Here is a 7,500-nt window from a genome sequence, read left to right as displayed (position 1 = left end):
CTACTGAGTGCAATTCTAGTATTAAATCACACTACATCTACCACTAAATTATTATTCATATAAGCCACAAAGCAGAGTGAAGGGAGAAAAAAGTTCATAGCAAATGTCAACCTGTGTAAACTGACATGACTGCAACACACACTTCCTTATGAACATGCATGAAACAACTGAAGAAGAGTCGAAGTGCACAACACCCTGAAAGAAAGTGTGAGAGACTAAGGGCTTACTATATTAATGTGGTCTAGTCCCTTGTCTTGGTCTTTAGAGAACACAATGAGCCCCACTGAGAACTCCACACTAGAGAGAGACTCTCCATTGATGTCTCCTCGGTTCCCCTCCCCCTCTACATCTGTAGCAGCTGCCCCCTTGTGCTCCTGTCAGCAGGGCAGAGTGTGTGTGTTTGCGTGTGTGTAGTTTGAGGTGGGGTTGGCTGTGAGGTTAGTGTGGGGCGTGTTATGACACCTCCCCCTTTGGAGGGGTCCGGCCGCACACTTGTGGGACATCACATTTATCAATGGCTAATAGTCACTAGCAGGTCACCCTGAAAACACAACAGAGACCTCTGACCTCTTTTTAGCACAAAGCCTGCGAGGTGGTCACATTAGCCCCGAGACACTATACAAAAGTGTATACACACACACACACACACACACACAGGCACACACACAACTTCTTAACTGTTAGAAAACATGGCAACATGTTGTTTCTTAATTTGCTTTCTAGCAAACCATCCCTAAAACCTAATCCCATGAAAACATAAATTATTTATCTTAAAGTAAAAGCAAGAGAAAAAAGGAGAAAAAGAAAAAAAAGAACTTTTATAGTCAGGGTTCTGCTAAACATTATCACATGCTTGGCCAGCAATTTCAGATGTTACAGCACAAGAAGCCCTTTTCATTTTGTCTCTCTATAATCTTACAGACATTCTCACACATGGCAATCAAATTAAGCGGGCATAATTCATAGAGCGGGCTAAAATTACATTACAAACTGGGGACAATTAAGGGGAAAAAACTCAGCTAGCGTGGTAACAAGGAGAAGGAGACAGGAGAGGAAGGAAAACTAAAGACAATAAAGTGAGGTTTCACTATGTAATATTCTTGTTTGAGACTTAAAACAGCAAAAGAATCAGCAAAAACTTCAATCGTAGACACCGGGAGAGATCTGTAATCTCGTAATCACAGGCTGTTACAGACAAGAGAAGCATAGTTTCACCCTAAATTGGGATTGTTTTAAAACTCGGTTGCACATTTAACACTATGAGACTGTTTTCATATGTATCAAATACTATTCTCAGACTAAGTCGAGTAACGAGCCAATAACACTGTAATGATCCATAAAAAGGATTCAATTGAATGAGGCACATGCTACTACATGAAGAGTTAAAAACACGCCATGGTCGAGTTAGAATCTGATGTCAGTTTCCATTCAAAAGAAAGGTGATTGTTATTTTTGGGACGGGTTTAAATCGCCCTACAAAACATTTGTTTGGCTTCCTGCTCTAGTAGTATTTTTTCTATCTTGACTGGTTTGTCCACACCCCTCAGTGTTTTTTTTTCTTTTATTGAGGCAGACTGCTGAGAGGGATTACAGAGGAGGCAAAACACAAGCAAGATCTAATCCCAGGCCAGCAGAGTTACAGAAAGGCCTTGAAGAACACAGGGTTTTTTTTGCCTCAAGCTGATGATTGAGAATATTTTGTGCCCTTGTTCTTTATCTTTGAATTAGAAGAAGAAGAAAAATCCAAGTGCGGTATGAACAGCAGCTTCACCAAAAGGACTTAAGACTCTCCACTGTCACCTGGATGGAGCATGTAAATACATGGTGACAGAAATATTCACATGCACTAATATTATATTTTAAAAATCAGGTTACCTTTAATCAATTACCATGCCAGAAATCAATCTACAAGTCACAGAGGACTGATCAATATCCACAAGGCCGATGGACTATTTACAGAGTATATGACTGATTATTCATTCCAAGACATCCACTTAGTCACCAGCCCTAATGACATTTAACCGGCTAAAGGAAACTGTCCTACAGGACTATTTATTTCCTTACAGGATTATATAAGATAAGTTCAATGCTGTTTTTCAACTGTTATCTCATTAACCTTTTAACCACAGGACCTCTAAATACCAGCAAATCCTCAGACAGATATCAAGAATTGCCTTGCATGAGTGTGAAACAACATTCCTATGGCATACTGTATAAATATCAGCGTTTAGATAATGTTTAAATAGGGTTTATGTTTAGAATTATCTCTTAATCTTGGCAAGAGTGTGTCCACAAACAAGTTACGAGCAACCATCACACATCAGTTTCAGGACAGAATGAAAGTAGATAAATTAGTTATTTGTGGAAGAAGACAGTGGGTGCTGTAATGACAAGATGATGCTTAAAAATGAAACTCGCACAGTGAATTACCCTGAAACATGGATTTTCATTCTTTACATACTCACATACAGTTACAACCAGTATTCTTGCATTGCATCAGTCACATTCATGTTAGTGACCTGTTACAATTAACCTTCATATGGCTGACTTTTAGATAATGCTGAAAACTGGGAAGTGTCTTCACCTCTGCTTGTAGTTCTTCAGCTGATCTCACCTTAATGTCACTGCATTGAATACTGTGAGACTGTTTACATTTTCCACAATTGCACTGAGGTATTCCAAGTCCAATATTAATTAAACATTGGGCCAACATACATTAAAAGGATAAACTAACAACCACAGCTTGTGGCTCCTCGTCTCAAGTGCTCTGCTTGAATTTAATGATTTTATGCTCTCGTTTGAAATAGCGGAGTAAAGCGGAAAGTGACTTTGTTCTTATGAGAGATACCTTAAATTCTGTCAGAGCAGGTGTCACTGATAATTATACTGATACGATTCATTGATTAAAACTTGAAATGTCATTTTACAGAAGGAAGAATTTTCATCTATACTAAAGCGTAAACAATCCTAACCTACAATTATTGATCACGTACACTCGATCACAAAGCTCACATTAAAATGAAAGGAAAATAACACAACAGTAAATTTAGAAAATTCAGATACTGTCATAATCATTATATTACTATATATATATATATTACTTATATACTACGACTTCTACAAAATCCACTAATAATAATAATAGTGATGTAATCATGCAGCTTGCCAGAAGGGACCTGGGATTAGATTGTATGTGATCGTTCCATAACAAAGACCCTGATTGTAGCTTTGCAGCTTTTTTTTCCTTGTGATTAACCCTGATGGTTTTTGACAAACAGCTGAAGTCAGAAATCTCGCTATTAATTTTAAAGTTTACATCATTTTTATGTACAAAGATAGTGACTGACCAATTTAGCTGTTTTGTCACTCAGTCACTCTCGGAGCTGGAGGGGCGGGAGGACTGCGGCTAATCTCCTCTATGACAGTCGGCGAAAACAGTTGCATGCTCTAAGGTTGCAATTTAGCACTGGATGAGAAAAGTCTGTACCTCTACGTACAACTAATTTAATTAACATCAAGGGGTCAGGTCTGAACTGTTTAGCCAAAAAATATGACAAAAAAACGATATCAACAATTATCACGATAAACGTCACATTGTTATTATTAGGCTGAACAGCGTTTTAAAACTAAAACAATATCTGTCCACACAAGCGTTTTGGCTGCATGTCAGTTTTAATCCTTGTACATACTAGCACGTCTGAAAACGCGTACCGCTTGACCACGTGTCTCCCGCTAGAAACAAAATTGACACAGGAATTGTCACAGATTGCTCAAATAATATCTTGTCTCCTACGACAGTGGTATAACTGCAAAATGCAGAATTTAACTGCAACACAGCTGTTAGCAAAGACCGCAGGGTCAGCAACGCTTGGAATTGATTATCAATGTTGCGTTCTCCACTGGTAGCCGAGGTTAATGCCAGTTGTTTTCTTACGGAGGAGACGAATCGGTGAAGGTTACGTCATGACCGAAACGACCCGATCAGCAAGTAGTTGTGTCTACGTCATCGTTTTCAAGCATCTCAGTTTCTGGCCGTCCAGACTACAATGCAGCACCAGAGTTTTAGACCTTGTCTGTTTTATCGGCTCTCAAGCAGACATGGTACAAAGCAGCGTGGACGCCAGACGCATCTGTAGCAGAGTTGATGTGTTATCAAGAGAAAACGTATTAATGTGGATGTAGCCATTGTCTGTGGCACCTGATCCTGACTGCACTGCAACAACCACACAGTGATAAACTGTCTGTAACACACCTGGCAGCGTGTGTGGACAGTATGTGAGTGCAAACAGGTTCATGTGAGCTCTGACTACATCACACCTCCACAGAGCAGCTCTATTCATTGTCCTGCTTCTGGACTACAAACCGACCATTCCTGCAGGAAGTCCCTCCCCCCCGCGCGCCGCTCTTCTACCTCGATGATGTAACCACTTTCCAAATATAGCGTGTTGCTGATGGCGACGCGGCGCGCTGATTGGCCGCGGCGGCTGCCAGTCCCGTGACGTCGCCGCGGATCGTGTTATTATTGTAAACAGCCCGCCTGCTCCTCCACCGACGCTCGGTGCCCAGCCGACTACTCCATCCAGTTTCTTTGTTCATGCAGCAAAAAACACCGACGCGACGCGGCGGAGCGACCGTCCGCCCAAACCGCGCACCGGACCCCGGAGCAAAGTTACGCACATCACCCGGAGACCATGACAACACGTGTGCTCGATAAGAAAATGATCGCATTGCCGCTGCTCGTGTTGTGTTTGTCGATCGCCGGGTTCTTCATGCAACCGGCGACCGCTCCGGAGGCTGCTGCATGAATAACAATAATAAACTGCAAGTCTCCTCAATGCACAATACACACTATGGTGTAGTGTTTCCATCACATATCTTCTCTTACAAAGTCCTTTTTACGCACAATAGCGGGATTGAACCTACAGTCTTTTTGTGGTGACAGTTCGTTGTCAATGGATCCTAAATGTCAAAATTGTCCGAAGAAATAAAAAACACACCACAAACTTGTCATTTAGGGCACAGCATGCACAAACACAACCCGTACAATAAACATGATTACAGATCGATAACTTATAATCAACCTCCTCAATTCGACACCATCACAGCAAATAGACTTTATTTGTGCTCCCTGTCGCAGAGAATAGACTTGATGGTTTTTTTTCTTCCTTTGCTGTGTGAGTGACTGGCACCGTGCGTAAAAACTCCAGTAGACACACACCAAAAGTTGAAATGACTCCAGTGAATGTTTAATGGCACTTACTCAATCGCCCTCGATGCGTTTCGGAGTGATCGACTGCATCCTCTCCGCCGGCTGCCCGCTGCCTGCCGCCGGCCGCCTGGTGACAGCCCTCACCCCCGCACCACGGACGTTTCCATCCAGGCAAGTTGACAACAAGCTCCCGTCCTCCGCGCTAAGTGCAGTTTCAGCAAAGCTTCAAGGAAGTTGTTTCTTTTGTTCCAGTATTTTTTTTCGGTTGCGTCAATGTTGCGAAAAGGAGAGAGCGAGAGAGCGAGAGAGGGAGAGAGAGAGAGAGAGAGAGAGAGAGAGAGAGAGAGAGAGAGAGAGGAGAGGGAGAGAGAGAGAGAGAGAGAGAGAGAGAGAGAGAGAGAGAGAGAGAGAGAGAGAGAGAGGCGGAGCGGTGGATATGAAGAGCGACCGAGGGAGAGAGAGAAGAAAACACTCACACACGCACACACACATCTGAGCGCAGCGCACTATATCCTAGTTCGAACGGGCTGGTCATTAACGCACAGAAAACCCCCTCTCTCATCTAAATCCGCGATAAAGTCGTCTCATCAGCTCAGCTCACGTGTCCGGGACGAGCAGCAGCAGCATCCCTTCAAAGTGAAGCAGACACAGTAGCTACACGGTGCCCGAGTCCAATAGGCTGCCCAAGATCAGGCTATACTATAGATCCGTGCGCCCCTTTGCGCGCAAAGAGGAGCGGAGACGTTTGCGCATAGCCCAGGCTCGGTAACTTGGATCTCATGGTTTCCTCTCCTATTGCTTCCAGTGGGGGGCTATCTCTGTTCCTTCACCGTGCTGGAGTCACCAAAACACGACCCCTTTCACTTCCAACTCTGCTTTAGTTCCCGGACAGCACTGGGCGGTAACGACACGCTCAGTAACGCGTTACTACCGCTTCCTTCAGCAGGGAAGTATAACGATTTCCTTCCACTCAAAATAACTCTGTGCCATCACCTTTTTTCACCCTGAACCCCGGACTTAAGTTTAGTTACTATCCCATCCACTCACTCCTTCTCTCTCCAGCTTGTATGAGGGAGAAAAGTTCTCTTAATGTGAGTGGAAACATATTTTTTTTAAATCAAAGAATAAGATGTAAAGACAATTCGTGCGCAACCCTAGAGGACAGGTAATTTCCTGGTTTCTGCTGACAAAGACAGGCGCGCAGAGCAATGCAACAAGTACACTGTTGTTGTAGAAAACACGAACAGACTCTTTGACACAGCGAGTTCTTCTTGGAAGCGGCGGGAGGGAGAGCTGAGGCGGCTTACTATGCAGAAATAGGATCATGTAGGTTCACCGGATAAAAAGGTGAGCGGCCTGTTTCCCCCGCCGCTGTTACAGCAGCGTTGCGTCAGGAAGTTGTTGGGTGTCAGTGAAGTCACCATCAAGACGCCCTTCTCTCCGATACAGCTTGACGACAGGCAGCATAAGCTTACCAGAGAGCGCTTAGATCATTTCTATATCAGATGGAAATCACCCGGTGCCCGCAGCTCCTGGATGTCCTTGAGGGGGGGTTTGACCTCACGGCGCGTAAAAAAAGGTTTGGCACGGTGGAAATAAAAAGCTGCAGGTTTCACTGACGATAAAGTTTACTTTTAAAGGTTGGTGATTATTTTTAAAAAGATAAAGATGTGTTAGAAAAGGCACATCTGACACGTGTGGCAGCAACAAAGCTTTAAGATGAGCGCACACTGTAGACCTGTAGTTTCAGGCCTGCTGTAGACGGCATATCCTGGGATATAAACTCTTCTGAAGTTATGTGGAATTTAGTAGCTGACGGTAACATAAATACCAACGCCGGTGAATGATAATTTTGGGAGATTTTGCTTTACATTCCACAATAAACCCATAACTTGGTGTCTAGTGTGCCAAGGCCTGTGCGTAAAATACGCCGCACAAGCCAGAGACGTTCTGGTTTGTTGTTGCGATTATACGATTTTAGTTTTAGTTTTCATGGCCTATAGACATTTCATTATAAAAAATATAATACATGCTACTTTTTCCGCGTTTGCACTGTAGGCGAATGTGTCACCACTTTTTAAAAGAGCGAACAAAGGGAGGAATTAAAGCAGCCTTATGTACCTTGAGTAAAACATGCTGCTTGTTATCATAAGCAATCAACAGTTTAGCCTGAGGAACCACTTCACTCACAACGTCTTCGCTGTGCACTCGGCACTGTGCCACCACATCTTAAACGAACAGGTGAGCATATGTTTAACCGCAAGTTCAAGACGTCCATACTTTATCCCTGT

The sequence above is a fragment of the Hippoglossus hippoglossus genome, chromosome 21 (genome assembly GCF_009819705.1).
Source record: "Hippoglossus hippoglossus isolate fHipHip1 chromosome 21, fHipHip1.pri, whole genome shotgun sequence".
NCBI classification, from domain to species: domain Eukaryota; kingdom Metazoa; phylum Chordata; class Actinopteri; order Pleuronectiformes; family Pleuronectidae; genus Hippoglossus; species Hippoglossus hippoglossus.
This window is presented reverse-complemented; position numbering follows the sequence as displayed.